Raw genomic sequence first — 25,637 nt, forward strand, 5'->3', positions numbered from 1 at the left:
GGATTTTTGTTTGTTTGTTTTGTTTTCTCAGTTTAAAAAAAGTGACAAGGGAAATGTTATGGTTACTACGTTCTCTCTTTTTAAAAATAGGCTGCTGGAAAAGAAATTGAAAATAGTCACAACAGCCTAACAGCTACAGTCCTCAGAGAAGGTTAACAGTCAATCCTTCTTCCCATGGAACTCTGGGAATTGTTGCTCTGTGAGGAAATAGGGGTCACTCAACAACTCTCAGCATCCTTAACAAACTACATTTCCCAGGATTCCCATGGCTGTTAAAGTGGTATGATACCACTTCCAATACATACTGCTTGGGGCTTTTAAGACACGATGCCTTCTGCTGAACAGAGAAATTTACACTGCAACTCAGCGACACCATTTGCTTGTCAGTTTGAAATGTGGTTAGATCTGAAACTGAGAGAAATGATGTGTCAGAGCTGCAGTACCCCTGAACCTACTTAAGCTCAGCTGCAGTAGCTATAGGCTTTTGCTTTGAAATGGCGTTTTCTTCTTCAATCATTTTGCAGCAGCCAACAATGAAATCAACAAATGCTTCTAGAAACTCCTTCTTCACCATTGTTTGAGTGTGGATGAGACCATACCATTAGTAGGAAAGGCTCTGGAGAGGTCTCCTTTTTAGTCATAATAACTACCAGTCATGTCTAATATGTGTACATTGAATCAGAGGAAGGGAATCTGGTGCTTTTCATATATTGTTAGACGACAACCCCCATCATCGGTGACCATTGGCCATGCTAGCTGGGACTGCTTATTAGAGTCTGACAATATCCAGCCTCTACCTGATGTCCAACCCCTGATTCAGAGGCAGTTTTGTTCAGGAGAATGAGCCACATTTATGAGGGAATGTGGATAATCTCTTCAGTTTCTCAGCTGCATTTTCATTTCATTTCATTTTCATCCCAAACATGAAACCAGGCAAACAGGATTTGAACCCTTGTGCAAAGTTGAAGCTGTGACGAATAATAATTAATCCCACCCACGTAGATTTCCATGTTCTAAAGTCGTTTCATTATTGGGCCGGTGACTCTGATAGTTCTGTCCATTCTGTCTTGCACGAAAGTACAATTTTATCTCCATGGAGTTGTTCACAGTTACATCTTACTTGCTCGGGACTTGAGAGTTGTATCCCACCAAGTTCTACTGAGACTTGAGTTATTAAAATTAGCAAACCTGTCATGTCCATTCATTTAAATTGGCCTACTCTGACTATGGCTGCTCCAAGGTCACCTAGTGAGGTTCATGGCCCTAGTCTTCTAGTTCATAGTCCAACACTCTGATCACTACAACATTTTTATTGGCTTTTTGTGATTCCTTTTCAGCTGAAGAACAGGGTAAAAATGTTGCAAATAAATGTTGTTGTTGATGTTGTTAGTGCTATTTTTCTAAAAAAAGAGGTGCCAGAATTCACCATGAACACCTCCATTGTTCTCTTGTAACGGCAATGGTGCCTACCTGAGAGGTGCCAGAACTGAGTCCCGGTGAGTTCCTGCTGCAAAATAACCTTGATACTATTATTAAAATGTATTGATGCTAGCTACAATGTCAAAGGCAGAAGCTTAGAAAGTGGGACTGTTCCTCTTGCATTGCTGTAGCTATTTTGAAGTACAGAAAGTAACCACAACAAAAGTTCTTAAAATTCTGCAATGTAACCTTGAATGTATCCAACAGGAGGTCTTTAAACCTTAATGAGAATATTGTCCCCATGCTACTGAAATCTCTTACATATCTATGAACGTATACATCTGCTTTATAGTGATCCAGATCATTAGTCTTTCTAGCCCAGCATTTGCTATTCTGACAGTCAGACAGTGACTTGCCAAGGACTCTGGTAGAGGTCCTTCCCAGGCCTGCTACCCGAGAGCCTTTTTCAACTGAGATGCCAGCAATTGCACCTGAGACATGGTCCAGATGAGGCCTCAAACTTCCCCCACCCTTACTGAAATCTGAAATAGCATCCCAGGATAATGGGAATGCTGGCCTCATCATTCATATACATTAGCCACAGACGTAGGGACCAATGTTTAGCTCTTTCCAAAGATGTTCCCAGATGGCAGTGCTGATACTTCAGATGGCTTTTCCTCCTGGTGTGTAGGTGGGGGTCCTTCTTCAAACAACTTCACCCAGTGTCACATGTCTGAAAATTCGACCCCCACCCCCACCCCACGGCAGCCAGCAGGAAGGCAGACAGGAAAAGCTCTTACCAAAGTCTTTTATTCAATATTCACAGAGAGAGGCTTAAAAAGGTAGTCGCTCAGTGTAATCTCCTCCCCCCCGCCTTCTCAATCATCAACCACCACCTTACGGCGGCTGCTTAAGGCCACTTGTCTCTTAGATCTTTGCTCTTCTACTTTCAAGGCCCGCCCCACCCCCACCCCACGGCAGCCAGCAGGAAGGCAGACAGGAAAAGCTCTTACCAAAGTCTTTTATTCAATATTCACAGAGAGAGGCTTAAAAAGGTAGTCGCTCAGTGTAATCTCCTCCCCCCCCCCCCCGCCTTCTCAATCATCAACCACCACCTTACGGCGGCTGCTTAAGGCCACTTGTCTCTTAGATCTTTGCTCTTCTACTTTCAAGGCCCGCCAGGTTCTGGGAGGTGGTGGTTCTGGAATGCTTTCTAGTGATAACATGTCAGCCAGCTGCTTTGGCTCTACTTCTCTTCCCTCCCCCCTTCTCTCATTATTTTTCAGCTCTGCCCCTCATCTATCTCTAAGCCGTGACCTTCTGCAAACCATTGTTATAAACCTATACTGTCTTCTTCTTCTCTGGAAGTTTCAGGAGGAGGGGGGGTGGTCTCCACCATTCCTCCCCAGCCCAGTCCCTGACACCCAGGAGGGAAGCATTGTTCCACTCACCTCTGCCCCGGGAGTCTTTACCAAGGTACTGATGGTTCTGGTAGCCCATATGAGGATCTGGGGCTATGCGTCGGTGCCCCCTAATTTGGATGATGTCCTAGTCAGGGCATTTTCAAGAACTCCGTGTGAGAGAAATGTGGCGACCACTCTGTCGTGTCTACAGTTTTGTTGTGAACTTGGGAAAAAGTGCCCTGGAGCCTACATAAATCAGTACACACCTATAATGTAGATAGATTTGCAGCACATATTTGCAGAAGTCATTTGAAAACGGACCCTACCTGCACACTAGGAGAAGGAGGGGCCATCCTTAGTATCTAGGAACCTCTGTTGAAAAAACTATTTTGTGTATGTTCCTTGGTTAAGTTATACTGAGTACCAGGGCTGCCATCCAGGGACCTCTAGAGGGAAATGGAAATTATTCCTGGAGGCCAGTTGTCCCCTTCCTCTTTCAGCTGCCTGGGTCATGTCTGTATCAATGACTTTTGTTGGCATAGTACAAGTGGGATGGTAGCTAGGGCTCCCTATAGAATTCCTGACATGTCCATTTCTAATCCAATTCATGTTAGTGATGTTCCATTTGTTCCTGCTGGGGCTGTTTTCAATTTGCAACCTTATAGTTGCTCTGTGGGAGAGATGGGAATAACCATGTCATGTGTTCTTGCTGCATCAATGGAGTTGTGGGGTTTGAGAGGTAATCCTTGCTCAACTAGCTGGTCTGAAGTGTAAAATGGTCCTTCCCCCACTGGATAGAGGCAGATTTAGGGGAGCACGGCCAGTTTGGCCACACTGGGCATGGAGCCTCAAGAGGGCTGCAAGGGACACTGGGGCACAAGATTCGGGAGTACTAAATTTTGGTGTTGCACAGGGTGTTGCTGAAATTTGAGACCTCAAGGTCCACCACTGCTCTGGTTAGGTCATTTGAAGATGGACCCTGCCTGAACAGCAAGAAAAGGAGCCATTCCAACTCCAGAAAAACATGAATTCCACCAAGGATTCCTGTTTTTCTCACAATTATGTGTTGCGTTCACAAACAAAAAATAATCCCATTAGATACAACCGTTAACCATGTTACCTTTGTCCACAAGTTTGTTGCTTTATAAATTCAAAAAGGTATGTTTTCCCTCTCCAACAGTCTCTCCTTCAACAGGATACTTAGGCCTAGGTGTAAATTTTGAGTAGACTCATCAGCCTGCTGCCCTGCTGAAAGCAAAGTGGAGCTATCTATACTACAGGGGTGCGGGGCATTTGTGGCCCTATGGGTGTTTTTGCACTTCAGCTCCCAGCAGCTCCTCACACACAATAATACAACAACGAGACTTACCGTATTTTTCGCTCCATAAGACACACTTTTTCACTCCTAAAAAGTAAGGGGAAATGTGTGTGTGTCTTATGGAGTGAATGCAGGCAGGAGGCTCTGCTCAGCGTTTAAAGAGCCGCACACACGATCCGTATTTTTCGCTCTATAAGACGCACCAGACCATAAGACGCACATAGTTTTTGGAGGAGGAAAATAAGAAAAAAAAAATATTCTGAGTCCCAGAAGCCAGAACAGCAAGAGGGATCGCTGCGTAGTGATCCCTCTTGCTGTTCTGGCTTCTGGCTTAGCCACGTGAAGCCTCTTCAGGGCAGGGGGAGCCTTCATCCCGCTGCCCTGAAGAGGCTTCGCGTGGCTATCCTAGAAGCCAGAATTGTGACAGGGAATGCTGCGCAGCAATCCCTCTTGCTTTTCTGGCTTCTGGGACTCAGAATATATTTTTTCTTGTTTTCCTCCTCCAAAAACTAGGTGCGTCTTATGGTCTGGTGCGTCTTATAGAGCGAGCCTGCAATAAATCTAGATGCCAACTTTCCTGCCACATACACCCAGACAACATCATTATTGGCCCCAATAACATCAAACGTACCATTTCAGGCCTATTTAATTGTTCATCTTCCAACATTATATATGCTATCAAATGCCAACAGTGCCCTTTAGCTCTTTATATTGGACAAACTTTACGCCAAAGGATAAATGGGCATAAATCTGACATCAGGAATCATAAAACAGAAAAACCAATAGGAGAACACTTAAATCTCCCAGTACATTCTATACAAGTTCTTAAAGTAGCTGTCTTATTGCAAAAGAATTTTAGAAATACATTTGAAAGAGAAGTTGCTGAATTACAACTCATTACCAAACTAAAAACTATGGAGAGACCTGGTCTGAATAGAGATATTGGATTCATGTCCCATTATACATACTAAAGCTAATTTTGGTCATCTATCCTTTTAAAAACCCCTTACCCTTCCCTGTGGAACCAACTGCCATAACAGTCATCAACAGTTATAAGGTTGAAGCAACCTCTGCTTCAGAGTATCTGACAAAGTGTGTATTACACACGAAAGCTCATACCTTGAAAGCTTATATTTAGTTGATCTTTAAGGTGCCACTGGAATTATTTAATAATAATAAATAACAATAATTAATTTTATTTATATCCCGCCCTCCCCAGCCGAAGCCGGGGTCACGGCGGCTAACAACAACAAAATAGTACAACATTCTAAAATCATTCCATTATAAAATTAATTCAAATCAAATTGATGGCAACCATAAGGCTAAAGTTCTGTGAAGATTGCCAAAGGAGGGAGTCAGGCTGTGCCCTGACCAAAGGCCTGGTGGAACAGCTCTGTCTTGTAGGACCTGCAGAAAGATATCAAGTCCTGCAAGGCCCTAGTCTCTTGTGACAGAGCGTTCCACCAGATTAGAGCCACAGCCGAAAAAGCCCTGGCTCTAGTTGAGGCCAGCCTAACCTCTCTGTGGCCTGGGACCTTCAGGATATTTTTGTTTGAAGACCATAAGTTCCTCTGTGGGACATACCAGGAGAGGCAGTCCCATAGGTACGAGGGTCCTAGGCCATATAGGGCTTTAAAGGTTAAAAGCAGCATCTTAAACCTGATACTGTACCCCACCTGGAGCCAGTGCAGCTGGTATAGCTCCGGGTGAATGTGATCTCGCAGCAAGGACCCCGTAAGGAGTCTCGCCGTGGCATTCTGCACCCGCTGGAGTTTCTGGGTCAGTCTCAAGGGCAGCCCCACGTAGAGCGAGTTACAATAATCCAGTCTGGAGGTGACCGTCGCATGGATCACAGTGGCTAGGTCAGGGCGAGAGAGATAAGGAGCCAACTGCTTAGCTTGGCGGAGATGAAAAAATGTCGCCTTTGTTATAGCTGCAATCTGCGCCTCCATGGAAAGGGAGATTACACTCAAACTCTTAATGGACGGTGCTGGCACTAATTGCACCCCCGCAAGAGATGGGAGTTGCCCCCCCATCCCATATCGTCCCGTCCCAGCCAAAGGACCTCTGTCTTCGAAAGATTTAACTTCAACTGCCTCCCATGTAACCATCCAGCCACAGCTTCCAAATATCTGATCAGTGTGTCTGGGGCCGAGTCAGGATGGCCATCCATCAACAGATAGAGTTGGGTGTCATCAGAGTACTGATGGCAGCCCAGCCCAAAACACCGGACAAGCTGGGCAAGGGGGCACATAAAGATGTTGAAAAGCATCGGGGAGAGTATCGCACCCTGAGGCACTCCACACACCAAGGAGTGGCACGATGACAATTCCCCCCCAAGCACCACCCTCAGTCCCTGACCAGAGAGAAACGAGCACAGCCATTGAAGGACTGTGCCCTGGATCCCCGCGTCGTCAAGGTGGTGGTTCGCGATCGACCATGTCAAAGGCTGCTGACAGGTCTAAAAGAATCAGCAGCCCCGACTCGCCTCGATCCAGCTGCCTGCAGAGATCATCTGTTAGGGCGACCAGAGCCGTCTCGGTCCCATGACCAGCATGGAAGCCAGGCTGGAATGGATCCAGAGCTGATCTTTCATCCAGAAACCCACCAAGCTGTTCAGCAACCGCTCTCACAATCACCTTACCCAGGAATGGAAGATTCGAAACCGGGAGGTAATTAGATAGATCTAAGGGATCTAATGATGTTTTCTTTAAGAGCGGGCACACCACTGCCTCCTTCAGTTCCCCTGGGAATGTCCCGGTGCCAAGGAACAAATTGATGATATCTCTTAGGGGGCCCCGCACCACGTCTGGACACACTCTAATCAGCCAAGATGGGCACGGGTCAAGAGGACAGGTTTCATCTTTCATCTTGTTATTTATTATGACTATGACAGATCAACATGGCTAGACACCTGAATCAGTAAACTCCTTCTTCTGTTCTGCAGATCGTGCAATGGAAGGCAGGGTGAGGGGGCAGGGCCGGAAAGGGACCCACGGATCGACTGCAATCTACCAAAACCTCCCGAGGATCTACCAGTAGATCGTGATCAACCTGTTGGGCATCCCTGGGCTAGAGTATCCTTCCTCAACCTGGTTCCCTGCAGATGTTTTGGACTTCAGTTTCCATGAATCTCAGCTGCTACAGCCCAGTTGGTGAAGCCTGGAAAAGAAGATAGCAGGCATCTGTTGTATGGTCACATCTATAGCAGTTAAGTTGCTCCCTAAATGCTGTAAGTGCCAACCACATGCCTGCGCTAAGATTGGATATTGTGAATTTTTGCTGTGGTCATTACTGAAAGCTGTATATTAGGACTGGATTCAAAATCTATTCAATTGCAAAAGAATTGGCTACATCTGGTATTCCACTTATTGCAAATCTGTTCCCTCATTCATGGGCATTATGTACACGGTGAGCAGAACTAGAATAGCCTAATGTTCCTTGCAGGTTGCTGTGGTTTTTTTGAGGCAAGCTGAATTAGAAGATTATATTGGTTTGCTCCATTACCCCCTTTGCCTAGATAATGATGGACAAGTTAAGGATAATATCACACCTATCGGGTGGTTCACACATAGCATACCCATCAGTAGATGTTGCAGGCATGGAGCGATGTATGAATGGGATATCGGAGATGTAACAGAACTTTCATATAATCTCATACATATAGTCAGCTCATAGATTCTTCTGCCAGTCATCAGGTGTCAGGCTGCCAAAAAAGCCCTTCCGTCTGTGGTTCAGTGCTGTAAGCAGAAACAGGCATGGCTTGACAGTAATTAACTCTATTGCCCAGTAACCAAGGAGACAGCTCATGGCACATCCGTCAGCTAAGCAAGTCAGTTGCAGAAGCTAAAGTTCCGTCCTCTCTTCCCCTGTATTTATGCATTTTTTCGCCGTGACTCAGCTTTTCTTAATTGTTCTAGCCTTTCCCCGACTCTTCTTTCCTGCACTGAGAAGGGGGATGGGGAAGGAGCTGAATCAGAACTGTATTGCAGGGCAGGGGACACAGCCCCTGCTTCTCCTCTAGGAGTCAGTGGCTGGTAGCCTCTCCCCTTCCCCCTCACTCTCTGCTGATGATTCCTCCCTGCTCCACCAGTCTGAACCCGGTTCGAAGTCTGCTTCCCTCTCAGGTGCCTCTTGGACTATTGGCTGCCACCTCTCTTCCTCTTCCAGCCAATCCCTGGCATCAAACCTGGTTCCCATTTGAATATACATCACTTGATGTTTTAGTACAGCACCCAGTGATGCTTTGCCTATATGAACGGGCTACCACAGAGATTGTGCCATAGAGAAAGTGTTGCCTTCATTGTCAGAGCACATGCTTTGAATGTCCTTGCTTCAATTCCCAGCATCTCCATCTTATGACTGGGAAAGATTCCACTCCAAAAACTAATAATAATAACAACAACAATAATAATAATAATAATAGTCATACCTCATGTTACGTCCGCTTCATGTTACGTTCTTTCAGGTTATGTGCTGTGGCGACCCAGAAGTACCAGATAGGGTTACTTCCGGGTTTCGCCGCTCGCGCATGCGCAGAAGTTCAAAACGGCATCGTGCGCATGCGCAGAAGTGGCAAATCGCAACCCACGTGTGCCCAGACGCGCCGCTGCGGGTTGCACTCTTTTCATGTTGCGAACGGGCCTCCGGAACGGATCCCATTCGCAACCAGATGTACCACTGTAATAATATATTTATACCCCACCCATCTGGCTGGGTTTCCCCAGCCACTCTGGGCGGCTTCCAACAAAAGATTAAAAATACATTAAAACATTAGTGATTAAAAACTTCCCTAAACACGGCTGCCTTCAGAAGTCTTACAAATGTCAGATAGTTGTTAATTTATTTGACATCTGATGGGAGGGCGTCCCACAGGGCAGGCGCCACTACCAAGAAGGCCCTCTGCCTGGTTCCCTGTAGCTTCACTTCTTGCAGTGAGGGAACTGCCAGAAGGCCCTCAGAGTTGGACCGAACAATGCGGGTGGAGACGCTCCCTCAGGTATACTAGGCCAAGGCCATTTAAGGCTTTCAAGATCAGCACCACACTTTGAATTGTGCTCGGAAATGAACTGGGAAGAAGAGCTGCTGTCCAATTGTGCAAACTCAGTGGTAGGAATCCTCTGGGACACAGGCTGAGGGTACCTCTGCCTGGTCCCTAAGACTCCATCTGGTCACATTCTCTCTGACTTGAGCTGACCAAGTGTATCTCTCTCCCCCTCCCCCCAATATAGTCAGATACCAGTTACAAAATGTTGTGAACTACCCTAAGACCTGTGGGTGAAGGGCAGTTTACAAATTTAATAAATAATAATAAAATCATAAAATATATAGTAATCTAGGGAATAGCAGACCCTCCTAAAAAGGGACATGGGTGGCGCTGTGGTTTAAACCACTGAGCATCTTGGGCTTGCCGAGCAGAAGGTTGGTGCTTTGGATCCCCACGATGGGGTGAACTCCTGTTGCTCTGTCCCAGCTCCTGCCAACCTAGCAGTTCTAAAGCACACCAGTGCAAGTAGATAAATAGGTACCTCTGCGGTGGGAAGGTAAACGGCATTTCTGTGCTCTGGTTTCTGTCACTGTGTTCCATTGTGCCAGAAGTGGTTTAGTCATGCTGGCCACATGACCCGGAAAGCTGTCTGTGGACAAACGCTAGCTCCCTCGTCCTGAAAGTGAAATGAGCGCCGCAACCCCATAGTCGCCTTTGACTGGACTTAACCATTCAGGGGTCCTTTACCTTTTCTACCTTTTAGCAGACCCTTCAAGTGCCCCTATTTTCCAGGGATGTCCCTGATTTAGAGAAGCCATCCAGGTTTCTGATCTGATCCCAGATTGTCCCGCTTTCTCTTAAGATGTTCCTATTTTCATTGGATAAATGTTGGAGGGTATGGAGTTATCTGCCCCCCCCCCCAAAGCTATCTGAGGGTAATCCTGTATAGCGAAGGGGTTTTTTTAAAAAAAGTTTAATGTTTTATTATGTTATCAGATATGTTGGAGGCTGTCCAGAGTAGCTGGGGCAAACCAGTTAGATATGTAGTGTATAAATAGTAAAATTATAATTATGGAATGGGGCGTCCCTATTTTCATCGGAGTAAAGTTGGAGGGTATGGAATAGAAGTTGAAAGCTAAGCAGAAATGTGACGTCGGCTGCAAAGCAATCAAGTGTAAAGAAATCATGTGCATTGAGTGATGTATGGAGCTCAGGATGTTCTTCATTAGTGACTGAGGGTTTGTGTGCCCCATATTTCACCAGGCAGGTGTAACAAATGGGCTCTTGATTAAGAATAAGGAGCTAACAACAACCCATGTTATCTACAATCCTGTCAAATAGAAAAGGCATAAGAAGATTAATCATATCACTATAATGCTAATGGTCATAAATATTGGTTGACATTCTTCACTTTGGATCACTTTGATCGAAACCCTAAGAACTCTTTCCAAATTTTAAAAAAACAACCACATCACCTTGGTGTATGCCATGTTTCAAAGCTGCATTCCCTTTTAAATTATATTTAGGTGGATCGGTTCAAGTTGCCTACAGAAATATGCTCAATTGCAGTCAGGCTTTGTCAGAAGCAAAGAAGGAGAAGATCCTCTTATGAATGTGTCTGAAGCCATCTTTTCTTTCTTTCTTTTCTTTGCATGACCGTGCAGATTTCAACTCCACAAAGTGGTTCCCCCTCTCCTGTAAGTCTGCATTGTGTGGACAGGCAGAGTCCCCCAAACCCTGGGCAGCCCCCATGTGGAATAACGACTGAAGACAATGTGCTATGGGATTAAAATTGGCCACAACTTTATTATGTTTCAGATGTGGGTAGACCTTGGCTCAGGCATTGGGCGTTTATCCCTCCCAGTCCCCTGCTGGGGATCTGGGGAACATCAGGGTTATCCAGTATGTGGGGGGATGGGCTGGCTCTGGAGAACATATGTTCAGGCAGAGAGAGCCCGCCCCCGTTATGCTGCCGTCGCAGGGGAGAGCAATGACAACCTATCAGCGTACGGCCAAAGCTTCCTCTCAAAACAACCCCTTTAATGGGGATCCCTGGTATCACCGCCACAAAAAGAAGGGGGACGTAAGTCACTGCTACACGCCCACCCCCAATTTAGGGAAGGTAGACTAAAGGATTCCACCCAAAGCCCGATACTGCGAAAGTTGTGATGTTTTGCTATGGGAAAGTCAAACCTGCCAATGTAGGAGATTTCCTTTCTGACCCATCAACAGTGACCTTGACGTAGCAGCGCCCGCCTACCTGTGGAGAAGAGGTTAACCTGCAAAAGAAGTCTTAACTGAGGGTGGGTAGGGTGGGAGAAGCTCTGGAGCCAACTGAAGATTCCCAGGTAAGATCCTCCCCCTATTGTGTGGGCAGGGTGGTTCCTCCCCCTACCTGGCCTGATCACCTTGGCAACGCTTCCCCAGGTGTGATTGGGCAACTGGCTGAGGTAGGCAGAGACATCCAGGTATCCCACCTGGAGAAGAAGAAGCCAAGCCTGTGCTAATGGTGCCTCATAGGGTCCGGTGGCTGTGCAAGACCACGCAAAGGGCGCCCCCCATTTAATGTGGGGAGCGGTCATTGTGGCCTGGCCACAGGCCTGGTCAACGATATGGCAGCTGGCTGGGGAGTACTGCAGTTTTACTTTGTTGTCCTTTCCTTTATGTGGCCCAGGATTGGTTTGTTTTTATCATATGCTGATTTCTATTTCCAGGTACCTAAATGGTTGTTGCTGCAAAACCGATAGGTATATTTATCTGTAAATATCAGGCTTCACATGTCATGGCTAGTGGCTTAAAAATACACTCACCATGTTCTTTCCCCCTAATTTATAACAAATTCATATCTAACCTGCCCATTTCTAACTATAATTCATTTCAACAGAGCCTGACTCAGACACAAGAAGGGAAATAAATACAGTACGTACGCTTTAGCTCCATTGCAAGATCTCATGGGGATTTCATCAGCCTAGAAATAACAGAAGGGGGAAGGCATGACAAAAATCACTTAGGCCTGATTCACACCTTACACAGCAGATGTGTCAGCCACATCTACGTACATTGATGCCTCCCTATGGACACTGTAAAGGGTCATGAAGAGAAGATGCGGATACAGATAGCGCACTGGGGAGTTAGCTGTGGCATCCTCACTAGGGCTTAGTCTCACGTTTCACTTGGTCTCCAAAACAGGGAGGTGGGGAGTGTTACTGTTTTTGTATCCCACCCTTCAGCCCTATAGGGGTCAAGGGGGGCTAACAAAGAACAAAAAAACTAATGAAAGCCACATAAAAGAACAGCTAAAACCCATTTCTGTGATGAAATACAACACAGTGGACAGTGGACTTTTGCATTATTTGGAGCTCCACTCCAGCTGTGTACACAAGGCTCAGTCAAACAAGTATGTATTATATTGTTGTCTGAAAGATAATAGTGGGGAGTGGGGAGCCTACAAAGTGTCCACCAGGAGCGAATTCCAGAACTGGTGTGCCACCACCAAGGAGGTCCCACAGGCCCACCAGCAGAACCTCTCCTGATGATCTCAAACCCAAGGTTGGTAGATACTGGGGAAGGTGCTCCTTTAATTATTTGGGTCCCAAGTTATTCAGAGCTCTGTACATACATACATGCATACATACATAATTATATCTGTACGCCATCTTTCCACAGTTCAAAACATGCTCAAGGTGGCTTATGACATGAAAAAATACATGTTGGGTATATTCCATAATGTCTCCTGCTCTGAGCTTGAGTCCGCATCACAATGCAGGCTTCGGAAGCCTGGTCTGCATTGTAATTCACTGCCTGGTGCAAAGCAGCCAATCATGTACTAGGTGGGTGTTGCCAGGGGTTGGCCAAAATGTATATAAATCAGACCCTTTCCCCTGTTTCCCTGATTTGTTCCTGAGGCCTCAATAAAGCCTTTAAGCTGAATTGTTTCCTTGGGTCTTTCGTGAACCCACATCTACTTCAACTACAGTATAAGGAAAGCAGTCAAGCAATAAAGGAAACGTTAAAAAAATACACAACTAAACTGAACAACTTCCACAAAGACCACAGCGAGGTCTCAAAGAAAGGTATGTTCTTAATTATCTAATGAAGGAATGTTGTTGGATGCCTATAAGCCCTAGCAAGAATACGTAACAGTCCTAGTTGAGGATGGGAGCTGCAGTCAGGCAGAGAAACAGGTTCCCCATCCCTGGTCTAATGCAAAGACTTACTTGGGTGTCACTAGAAGGTTGGTAAATGTAATATGCTATGACATGTGATGCTGTGTGTGGCGTTTGCCCATTCATTTGAAAACGTCTGTACAGGGAGAGAGAAAGGGTTAAAATGTAGACCAATAGGAAAGCTAGAGGCGGAGCCTACCTGTTTATAAAAGGACTTAGCCCGATGATTGGGTGCGGGTAGTTGGTTGGTTTTAGTTGGTTGGGAAAAGGCAGTTGGAAAAGCAGTTGGCCGGCAGTTGGACATAGAGAGACAGTTAGTGTAGTTGGTTCTTGTGTGAGACGAGGTAGAAGAGATAGAGACAGGATAAAATAAGACCAAGAGGGTAAAGAGTAACGACGTTTGGAATGCATTTAGAGTTTATTTGTGTTTGCAATAAACTACAATCTTCATTCATTGCCAGTCACGGAGACTAAGTGATTTACTGGGGAGGACCTGGTTGGTGGCAGCGGATTAGTGGTGTACGGGTCAATAGTCCATGAGACGACCGGGGGCTCTGTATGAACACCACACTGTGGCTTTTCACTTCACTGTAAAGAAATCTATTCCTTCACAGCACTGAAGTGGTACAGTCCAGCAAGAGCTGCATGCTTTCTCCTGTTGACCATGTAGTGCTGCTCTCTGTACTAGAATAGCTACTCGCCCCTTACCTGGGTGGGAGACAGTTGATGCCTCATCCTCACCCTGTGGCATCACCCTGTCCTGAACCAGCAGTGGATTCAGGGTACCCCATTAGAGGGGTCTTGGGGGAAGACTCTGTCCCAAAGCCAAGCATGGGGAAGATGGGCCATAGAGCTTCCAGTGGAGGCTGATCTCCACCTCGGGAGATCAGCATCTTGGGGAGCAAGGGGCATAATCTTTGGCATGACCCTGAAATGGCATGATCTTTGGCATGACCTGGTTCCCATTTGAATATACATCACTTGATGTTTTAGTACAGCACCCAGTGATGCTTTGCCTATATGAACGGGCTACCACAGAGATTGTGCCATAGAGAAAGTGTTGCCTTCATTGTCAGAGCACATGCTTTGAATGTCCTTGCTTCAATTCCCAGCATCTCCATCTTATGACTGGGAAAGATTCCACTCCAAAAACTAATAATAATAACAACAATAATAATAATAATAATAGTCATACCCTGAAAGTTGCCTTTTATCAAATGGCAAGGGCATAAGTGGTCTGGTATTACTCACCAAATTGTAATTATCAGCCCAGTGAGGTACATTGGAAGCTGCTTTTGTGCATTATGCAAGTATTAAGCAGTTATCTGGGCCAGTAATGGGGTAGTGGAGGCTACCACTGCAAGCACACTTGCTTGGAAGTAAATCCCTTTGGAATCAATAGAATTTACATCCAAAGAAATGTTCTGAAGCATAGGCTGTTACCATTGCTAATTTTTAGGCTTCTTGTATCCTACTTTTATGAGGGACGCGGGTGGTGCTGTGGTCTAAACCACAGAGCCTAGGGCTTGCCAATTGGAAGGTCGGCTGTTTGAATCCCTCCAATGGGGTGAGCTCCCATTGCTCGGTCCCTGCTCCTGTCAACCTAGCAGTTTGAAAGCATGTCAAAGTGCAAGTAGATAAATAGGTACTGCTCCGGCACAGTGGCGTAGCGTGGGGGGTGCAGGGGGTGCCAGCCGCACCGGGCGCAACATCTGGGGGTTAGGGTTAGGGATAGGGTTAGGGGGCGCAAATCCAGGGTTAGGGGGCGCAAATTACTTGCCTTGCCCCGGGTGCTGACAACCCACGCTATGCCACTGCTCCGGCAGGAAGGTAAATGACGTTTCCATGTGCTGCTCTGGTTTTGCCAGAAACGGCTTAGTCATGACCTGGAAAAACTGTTTGCGGACAAACGCCGGCTCCCTCAGCCAGTAAAACGAGATGAGCGTCACAACCCCAGAGTCGTTCGCGAATGGACTTAACTGTCAGGGGTCCTTTACCTTTTTTATCCTACTTTTATAACTTGGAGCTGAAGCCTCACAGGCAGCTACAGAGATGTTTGCCAAGCCTCTGACTTTGTTAGGGAATTCTTAACAACATCAAAAATGAGATGAGATGATCTTTAAACTACTTTGGTGGCTCTGAACGGTAATACTGGGAAGGAAATGCCATTTTTATTTTGATGACTTTGCATCTACTCCTTTGCTGTGATAGGCTTCTCTGCACCAGATCCCATTGAGCAATTTTGAAAAGAGATGGGGGGGGGGGCAGTGGGGAGACAGGCTGACAATGAGGCCTTTAGGAGATTGTTGGAAGCAACACTCATCCCCGATAGTTTATCTTGGGGATTTATTTTAAATGTAAATCGCTTTCTTGAGGGCCCTTCTGAAGCAGGCCGGGAGAAGTTTGCCAGTCACCAGTTACAAGCAAACTTTGTGGCAGAATAAACTTATTCAGAGTTGCAACTAAATTTGCAACACAATAAACCTCAAGTTGGCAGATCCACATTCCACCCCATGGCAGAGAGATGCCAATACTACAACCACATTTCCTTCAGACCCCATTGCTCGGTCCCTGCTCCTGCCAACCTAGCAGTTTGAAACCATGTCAAAGTGTAAGTAGATAAATAGGTACCACCCTCAGAGCTGGACCTCAGTGTCTTGGGCAGAACGATGGGGGTGGAGATGTTCTTTCAAACATGCCGGGCCAAACCCTTCTGAAAGCCCTGTCAATAAAAAATACTTTGTACAAATGTCAGGGATGGAGCAAGGCCCTGAAGGAGTGGAGTATGTTCCCTTAAAAAAAAAAAAAATGCTTTATTGATTATAAAAAAGAAAAGAAACAGTCAACAAAGAAAAAACCAAAGGATAATACAAATTACAAAAATAAAAATAAAAATAACTTCTTACAATACAACTTCTATTATGACTTCCAGTCACCCTATCGAGAGTCCCAGTTTTCTTTTAGGTAGTGCACTTTTCATAATCACTCCAAACTTCTCCCAATTTTTTGTTTCAATAAGGTTTTATATGTTCATACAGGGGTCATTCTAAGCCCGCCAGAGAATTCACATTTCTACAATGCTCTTTAAGATATTTTATGTAAATGTCCCACTCTCTAGTAAACATTTGTTCTCTATTATCTCTAATTCTTCCTGTCATCCTTGCTAATTCTGTGTATTCTAATAATTCCGTCTGCCAGTCCATTTTGGTCCATTTTGGTCGGAGTGGAGTCTCCTTTTCATTTTTTGGGCTGTTAAGATTATTGCTTAAGAATAAGATTATATTATTATTGCTTAAGAAGATAAGATTAAGAAGATAAGAATAATAAGATTATTCTTATTATTGCTTAAGATTATTGCTTAAGAATAAGATTATTCTTTGGAATATCTAGGAGTATGTTCCTAAAAGGTGCACACCATGCTTATCTGAAGGTGGAAGGCCCAGATCTGCTGAAGGTGGGTATTAGGAATTATTGGTGCTTTACTGAAGTTTTATTAATAGTTCATGCCCTCCAAGTGACCTGATTTTCCAGGGACAGTTCTGGAATTACAAAAACCATCCCGGCTTCTGATTTGATCCCAGAACGCCTCTATTTCCCCTGCCAGAGCAGCCACTGGGAGGAAGATGAGCCGGCACTTGTTCCAAGCAAGGTCGGCTGAAGCGATGGCTGCGAGGGACCATTTCATTGCCTCTATGTTGCCTCTCCATGGCCGCTGCTGCTGGCCTCCACCCTGAGGAATGTTGGAGGGCATGTGTGGCTGTGGCGTTAGCCCTCCTAGGTGCGTCATAAGGAAAGGGTTAAATGAGTGTGAAGTGATTGGCCAATGGGAACCCAAGGGGAGGAGTTAGAGTTACAGTTGGAGTTGTTTGGAAGTCAGTTGGGAGTTGGAGAAGGAAGAGGGAGGATAAGTCTGTGGGTTGGTCGAGTTTTGATGTGTGTGTGAGAGAGAGAAACTGTTAGGAGGAGTCAGATAGACAGTTGGGATAATTAGTTAGGAGTTATTAGGAAGGTATAGGCCAGTATAGAAACTAAGGATAGAATCATAGAATCATAGAGTTGGAAGAGACCACAAGGGCCATCGAGTCCAACCCCCTGCCAAGCAGGAAACACCATCACAGCACTCCTGACATATGGTTTTCAAGCCTCTGCTTAAAGACCTCCAAAGAAGGAGACTCCACCACACACCTTGGCAGCAAATTCCACTGTCGAACAGCTCTTACTGTCAGGAAGTTCTTCCTAATGTTTAGGTGGAATCTTTTTTCTTGTAGTTTGGAACCATTGCTCCGTGTCCGCTTCTCTGGAGCAGCAGAAAACAACCTTTCTCCCTCCTCTATGTGACATCCTTTTATATATTTGAACATGGCTATCATATCACCCCTTAACCTCCTCTTCTCCAGGCCAAACATGCCCAGCTCCCTTTGCCGTTCTTCATAAGGCATCGTTTCCAGGCCTTTGACCATTTTGGTTGCCCTCCTCTGGACACGTTCCAGTTTGTCCGTGTCCTTCTTGAACTGTGGTGCCCAGAACTGGACACAGTACTCCAGGTGAGGTCTGACCAGAGCAGAATACAGTGGCACTATTACTTCCCTTGATCTAGATGCTATACTCCTATTGATGCAGCCCAGAATTGCATTGGCTTTTTTAGCTGCTGCGTCACACTGTTGGCTCATGTCAAGTTTGTGGTCAACCAAGACTCCTAGATCCTTTTTCACATGTACTGCTCTCAAGCCAGGTGTCACCCATCTTGTATTTGTGCCTCTCATTTTTTTTGCCCAAGTGCAATACTTTACATTTCTCCCTATTAAAATTCATCTTGTTTGTTTTGGCCCAGTTCTCTAATCTGTCAAGGTCGTTTTGAAGTGTGATCCTGTCTCTGGGGTGTTAGCTACCCCTCCCAGTTTGGTGTCATGTGCAAATTTGATCAGGATGCCCTTGAGTCCATCATCCAAGTCGTTGATAAAGATGTTGAATAAGACTGGGCCCAAGACAGAACCCTGTGGCACCCCACTAGTCACTCTTCTCCAGGATGAAGAGGAACCATTGATGAGCACCCTTTGGGTTCGGTCAGTCAGCCAGTTACAAATCCACTGAGTGGTAGCATAGTCAAACCGCATTTTACCAGCTTCTTTACAAGAATATCACGGGGCACCTTGTCAAATGCCTTGCTGAAATCAAGGTAGGCTACATCCACTGCGTTCCCTTCATCTACCAGGCTTGTAATTCTGTCAAAAAACGAGATCAGGTTAGTCTGACACGACTTATTTTTCAGAAATCCATGCTGACTATTGGTGATCACAGTATTCCTTTCTAGGTGCTCACAAACTGTTTGCTTAATGATCTGCTCCAGAATCTTCCCTGGTATTGATGTCAGACTGACTGGGCGGTAATTATTTGGGTACTCTCTTTTCCCCTTTTTGAAAATAGGGACAACATTTGCCCTCCTCCAGTCTGCCGGGACTTCACCTGTTCTCCAGGAATTCTCAAAGATGACTGCCAGTGGTTCTGAGATCACATCTGCCAGTTCTTTTAATACTCTTGGATGCAGTTCATCTGGCCCTGGAGACTTGAATACATCTAAACTAGCCAAGTATTCTTGTACTATCTCCTTAGTTATTCTGGGCTGTGTTTCCTCTGCTGAATCATTTGCTACAAATTCTTCAGGTCGGGCATTGTTTTCTTTATCGGAGAAGACTGAGGCAAAGAAGGCATTGAGGAGTTCAGACCTTTCTGTGTCCCCTGTTTGCATTTCACCATCTTCTTCTCTGAGTGACCCCACTGTTTCTTTGTTCTTCCTTTTGCTACGAACATACCCATAAAAGCCTTTTTTGTTGCTTTTAACCTCTCTAGCAAGCCTGAGTTCATTCTGTGCTTTAGCTTTTCTGACTTTGTGTCTACACGTGCTGGCTATTTGTTTGAATTCCTCTTTGGTGGTTTCCCCCCTTTTCCATTTTTTGTACACATCCTTTTTTAATCTTAACTCAGTTAAAAGTTCTTTAGATAGCCACCCTGGCTTCTTTAGGCACCTTCCATGTTTCTGTCTCATTGGTATTGCCTGAAGTTGTGCTTTTACTATCTCCCTCTTAACAAACTCCCAGCCATCATGAACTCCCTTTCCTTTTAGTATTACTGTCCATGGGATCTCACCCAGCACTTCCCTAAGTTTTATGAAGTCGGCTTTCTTAAAGTCAAGAAATTGAGTCCTAGTATGCTTGGCTGCTCCTTTCCGCTGTATAGTAAACTTCAGAAGAGCATGATCACTCGTGCCTAATGATCCTTCCACTTCTACCCCACTAACCAGGTCATCAACATTGGTTAGGACCAGATCTAAAATGGCTGTTCCTCTTGTTGCTTCTCCCACTTTCTGGACAATGAAGTTGTCTGCAAGGCCAGTGAGGAATCTGTTTGACCTTATGCTCTTGGCTGAGTTTGACATCCAGCAAATATCCGGGTAATTGAAGTCCCCCATTACTACTATCTCCCTTCCTTTTGCATGCTTGGCCATCTGTTCCAGGAAGGCATCATCTATGTCCTCCATTTGGCTTGGGGATCTATAGTAAACTTCCACAATGAGGTCCCTGTTATTCATCTCTCCCTTAATTTTGACCCAAATGCTCTCACTTTGGCTTTGAGGTTCTAAATCTTGGATCTCTTCACAGGTATACACATCCCTGACATATAACGCCACTCCTCCTCCTTTCTTGTCTGGTCTGTTTCTCTGAAATAGATTGTAACCCTCCATTATTACATTCCAATCGTGGGACTTATCCCACCAGGTTTCAGTGATAAGAAGCTGACAAAAAAATTATCTGAAACCATAAACTTGTTCATGCTTATAAAATAAACTTGATTATTTGTTTTAATGTTAAAAACTGTCTGGACTCAATGTGTACCCGAGAGAAACGGGTTGGTGGCAGCGGGGAAGTGATCATAGTGGTGGCACAGGGATCAAAGACCGTCAAACGTCCGGGGACCCTGTGTGATCATCATAGTGGCATTTGCCCATTCATTTGAAAATGTCTGTACAGGAGGAGAGAAAGGGTTAATAGGTAGACCAATAGAAAAGCGAGAGGCGGAGCCTACCTGTTTATAAAAGGGCTTAGCCTGAGGTTTAATTAGTTAGTTGGTTGGTTGGGAAAGGGCAGTTGGGAAAGCAGTTGGCAGACAGATGGAAATAGAGAGACAGTTAGTGCAGTTGGTTCTTGTGTGAGGGGAGGTAGAAGAGTTATAGACAGAATAAAATAAGACCAAGAGGGTAAAGGGTAACAGCATTTCGAATGCATTTAGAGTTTATTTGTGTTTGCAATAAACTACAATCTTCATTGTTAACTTAAGAACCTGATTAAGAGTAAGTGATTTACCAGGGAGAACCTGGTTGGTGGCAGTGGATTAGTGGTGTACGGGTCAATAGTCTGTGAGACGACCGGTGGCTCCATACGAATGCCATAGCATGCTAGGTTGCCATCTGCATGTTCAGACCCAGAAACCTCCCCCCTAAATAAATTCACACTTGACTCAAATTTTGGTTTTGTTTTTTGGCAGAATTTAGGCCACAACTTTATTGATTATAGAAAGTGACTGGTTGCATAGGCTCTGGTTCGACTAGCTCCCTGCCATGCAGGTAGCACTGACCCAGGTCAGCCAAGGGTGAACACCTGGATAAGCGGAATGCCAGGAACAGGCTAACTCCACCACCCAAATGTCCCCCTGGACTCAGGCACGGGCACAACCCCTTCTCACATGTTGACCAAACCATTGAGTCCCTGGATTCCTTTAACGGAATACCCTTCACACAGGGATGGCAAGAGCGTTCTCCCATCCCTATCACCTGAACCAGAGCCTATCTGCAACCTTACAAGTTGTGGCGCTTTGCTATGCAGCAGGCGAAACCCAAATGGCAACAGCCAATCAGCCAAGTGTGGGAAATTCCTGCTGTGACCCTGTCCCAACGACAGATGACACACGACGGCATAGCAAGGTCAAGCGCAAAACCCTAAACGTAGGGAGAGGTGGATGGGTGTTCCAAATACATGCACCGAAAGAGGAAGCTCTGGGTCACGTTTATGGGTATGAATAGGTCCCTCAAACCGCTTAGACTGCGTCCCATTGGCCAGATTGCACCCAGCTACGAGGCACCTACCAATCGGGTGTTTTGGCTGACCAATTGTACCCACCCACAACACAGGGTGTCGGTTTCCAGGTCTCACCGCAATACGTGCCCTCTTTAAGGGAGGACCCGATTTATGCTTCAACTTTTAAGTTTGCTGGCTTTACATGTATGATGATGATCATGATCAAACTGTTCATTTTTATAGAATACATACACTTCATATGAGTTTTTATTGATCGATCACCAGCCACCTTGAGCTGCTAGCCATTTGAACAAGCAAAGAAGGTTTTCCATCTGCAATCTGCTGGCCTGTTTGTGGGGTTGACTCCCGATGAGAGCTCTGCCCATAAGATGAATATGCTTATCTGAAATATGAATTAAGAGGACGTTGCAGATAAATGTGGTAGAAGTGTGAGCTTGGGGGTATTGAATTCCTTGCTGCACAGTGCTTAACCATAATGCAATATTAATGACAAGAAAACAAGGATAAAATCCCTGCTGCCACAGCCAGCGTGTTTTTCTTGTAAATTCTCCAAGGAAAGGTTGATTCGAGAAACACACAGAGATATTTTTAAAGCAACAGAGCCAATTATCTTTACTTCTCTCTCTCTCTCTCTCTCTCTCTCTCTCTCTCTCTCTCTCTGGGAGGGGCAGTTTATACCTCATTAAGGTGGAATTGGGATTCAAGATAACCTTAACAGGTTGGAGTACTAATAAAATGCATTTCAATGGAGACAATTCTAAGGTTCTGCACTTAGGAAGGAATAACCAGTTGCAGAAATATAGAGTGGGGAAGATCTGGCTTGACATCAGCACATGTGAAATATTTATTTATTTATTTATTTATTTATTTATTTATTTATTTATTTATTTATTTATTTATACATACCCCACCCATCTAGGTGGCTCCCAACAGAATATTAAAAACACTGTAAATCATCAAACATTAAAAACTTCCCTAACTGCCTTCAGAAAAAAACTGCCTTCAGATGTCTTCTAAAAGTCAGATAGTTGTTTCTTTCCTTGACATCTGATGGGAGGGTGTTCCACAGGGCGGGCGCCACCACCGAGAAGGCCCTCTGCCTGGTTCCCTGTAACCTCACTTCTCGCAGTGAGGGAACCGCCAGAAGGCGCTCGGTGCTGGATCTCAGTGTCCGGGCTGAACGATGGGGGTGGAGATGCTCCTTCGGTTATACTGGGCGGAGGCCGTTTAGGGCTTTAAAGGTGAGCACCAACACTTTGAATTGAGCTTGGAAACGTACTGTGAGCCAATGCAGTTCTCTCAGGATCTAGGGGCCTTAGTAGACCACAGGTTTAACATGTCAACAGTGATGCAGGAGATAAAAAAGCCAATGCCATTCTAGGCTGCATAAACAGAAGTCTAGTGTCCAGAACTCTATTTCGCCTTCATCAAACCACACCCGAGGTGTTGCATCCAATTCTGGCACTAGAGTTTATGAAGGATATTGACAAGCTGGAATGTGTGCAGAAATGGGCATCCAAGACAATAAAAGGAATGGAAACCAAGCCTTATGAGCAATGGTTGAGGGAGTTATGTATGCTTAGCATGGGAAAGAGTATAATGAGCAGGCAGTATAGTGAGCAGGCAGCCCCAGTCCTATTCGGAAGCAATTTTGCATTAGGATTCAGCCCTCAAACCTCAGTTCAATCCATGTTTGCGAACCCAAGCGCCGTTTTTGCATTATGCGAGAGTACTTTCCATTGTAGTGTAGGGATTATCCAATTCAGAAACATCACGAAGCATCTATATGGTACAAAATGATGGAATTTATCTGAGGAGCATTCTGAAAAAAGTTATGCTGTTTTCTACAGCATGGCTAATACGCTTTTCTATGATCCCTCGGGTTGTAAACGCCATTGATATTCAGGCTTGTGCTGAATATTTCTTACTAGCAACATTTGCTTTGTTTGTTTTTATACCATTGATCTAACTGCATGTCGGCAGAAGGAAATACACTTGTTTGGCTTTGCTTTCCCATAGTGGGGTATTAATATTACAGCAAGGAGATGGGTATTTCCATCATCTTAGAAACTTTTGAGTTAATAATGTATTATACGGTTGGGCTTATGTTCTATTTGATGCAAACAAGAGAAGGCAATGGGGAGAAGACGATCATTGCCATGTATACCATGTGATTAATTTATTTTTTAATAAATTTTATTTTTCATTTTTTTAAAGATATTTGAACAACAGTACAAATCCAATGTTACAATAAACATCAAAAGTTTGACTTCCTCCCACCCCTTTTGTGGTTCCTTATATTATTTTAATTTCCGTCATTGCGTTTTCTTCATTATTCCAATAATTAGTTAATCCTTGATTTCTCCTTGAATTTCATTTTAACTGTTTGGTTTAAGTTAACCCGGGATGCAGGTGGCGCTGTGGGTTAAAGCCTCAGCGCCTAGGACTTGCCGATTGAAAGGTCGGCGGTTTGAATCCCTGCGGCGGGGTGCGCTCCCGCTGCTCGGTCCCAGCGCCTGCCAACCTAGCAGTTCGAAAGCACCTCCGGGTGCAAGTAGATAAATAGGGACCGCTTACCAGCGGGAAGGTAAACGGCGTTTCCGTGTGCGGCTCTGGCTCGCCAGATGCAGCTTTGTCACGCTGGCCACGTGACCCGGAAGTGTCTCCGGACAGCGCTGGCCCCTGGCCTCTTAAGTGAGATGGGCGCACAACCCCAGAGTCTGCCAAGACTGGCCCGTACGGGCAGGGGTACCTTTACCTTTACCTTTTTAAGTTAACCCTGCTAACAAACTTATATGTGTACAATAACATTTCTAATAATCCACAATTTCCCCCAAGTCTGTGATGAAGTCTTTCTCCTCTTGGTTCCTTATAACTCCCGTAAGCTTTCAGCATAGTTCATTAATTTAATCTGCCACTCCTCCTTGCTTGGTACACAATCTTCTTTCCGTCTCTAAGAACAAAGCATCTTGGCCACTGTTGTAGCATACATAAACTATTGTTTGTTGTGTGTGTGTGTTGTTGTTCTTGTTTTGTCTTTTGGAAACTCTAAACCAATTATCCCTAAAACAAAAGCCTCTGATTTAAAAAAAATAAATAAAACTAATTTTAAACATTTTCTTCAATTCATTTTATATCATTTCCCAGAAAGCTTTTGCTATCTTACAGGACCATCACATGTGGTCAAAAGTATCTCCTTTCTCTTTTCATTTCCAGCACCCATTCGACTTTGATTTATACATTTTTGTTAACTGTATATATGTGATCTTTGATATACAGTACATATTGGAAGTGAAGGGAACATGCAGCAGATAATGGAAATCCAACTTGGTGAACATTATTTTTAAAAGGGATATATTTTAATTAATTAAGGGGTTTGAGAGATATTTTCTCCTCCCCTGCTGCTGCTACTGTCATCCCAATTTCAAAGTAGCCTTGCTTTCAGCTGAGTTTTCAGAGTTTAGAGTCAGCTTCTGCAAAAGCCAAGTTCTGCAACAGCCAACCTTGATTCCACATCACAGCTTGTCATTGTGCTGCTTGCTCAAATGAATCCAATGGACCATGAAAGTGTGTGTTCTGTGCCTTCTCATCCGGAGATGGCATAAACCATATGCTCCTACTATGAAAAGCTGTCATTAGGCATTTTATTGCTACCTATGGTCTTTAGGGTCTGTTGTTATTCTTTTAAGTTTAAATTATGATCAGATGGGTAGGGGAAGGAGGGAGATGAAAATAAAAACAACCTGTCAAAAATTAGCTCTGGAATAATCGGAATCTAGTCATGAAACATTTTTTGATCCTAGCAACTGTTTGACTATATGTTTGGTGTGTGTCCCCAACACAATGTTTATTTCTAACGGAAAGCACCCACAAACTTTTAGCATTGATTGAACCACTATTTGTTAGAAATCTTTACAGAGCATAAAAGGTTTGCCTTGAGAGACCAAACATTATTGCAACAGATTCAGTGGTAATGAGGCATTAGAGCAATTGTTCCCAGTTACATTACGATGAGAAACCAGGAATTTTTGTTTTCTTACAGGGCGTATCTGCTGAGCAATAGCCAGAGCGGTAGAGCTGGATAAGAGGCACCCACTTTCAAATTTCAAGTTCAGTGAAGCTCACTAGGTGGTCATGCCCAAGTCACCACTTCTTAGCCTAGTTCAGGGGTAGGTAATGTAGTTTGCACCAGATGTTGCTGGACTACAGCTCCATTCATCCTTGACCAGACAGAAGTTGTAATCAAAGAGCATC

The 25,637-nt window shown here is 44.8% G+C and overlaps 2 long non-coding RNA genes across 2 annotated transcripts in view; one reads left to right on the forward strand and one right to left on the reverse strand.

The window, feature by feature from the left end:
- Positions 1-12,105, reverse strand: part of LOC307220494 — a 25,770-nt gene extending 13,665 nt beyond the window's left edge. The window contains exon 1 of the long non-coding RNA XR_013840895.1: positions 12,055-12,105. This is a non-coding gene — a long non-coding RNA (uncharacterized lncRNA). The remainder of the gene's footprint in view (positions 1-12,054) is intronic.
- On the forward strand, positions 7,004-25,637 carry LOC307220557. The gene is made up of 3 exons (XR_013840925.1): positions 7,004-7,372; positions 10,792-13,200; positions 25,426-25,637. It is a non-coding gene; the product is annotated as an uncharacterized lncRNA (long non-coding RNA).

This window comes from Podarcis cretensis (genome assembly GCF_951804945.1).
Source record: "Podarcis cretensis genome assembly, chromosome: 1".
NCBI classification, from domain to species: domain Eukaryota; kingdom Metazoa; phylum Chordata; class Lepidosauria; order Squamata; family Lacertidae; genus Podarcis; species Podarcis cretensis.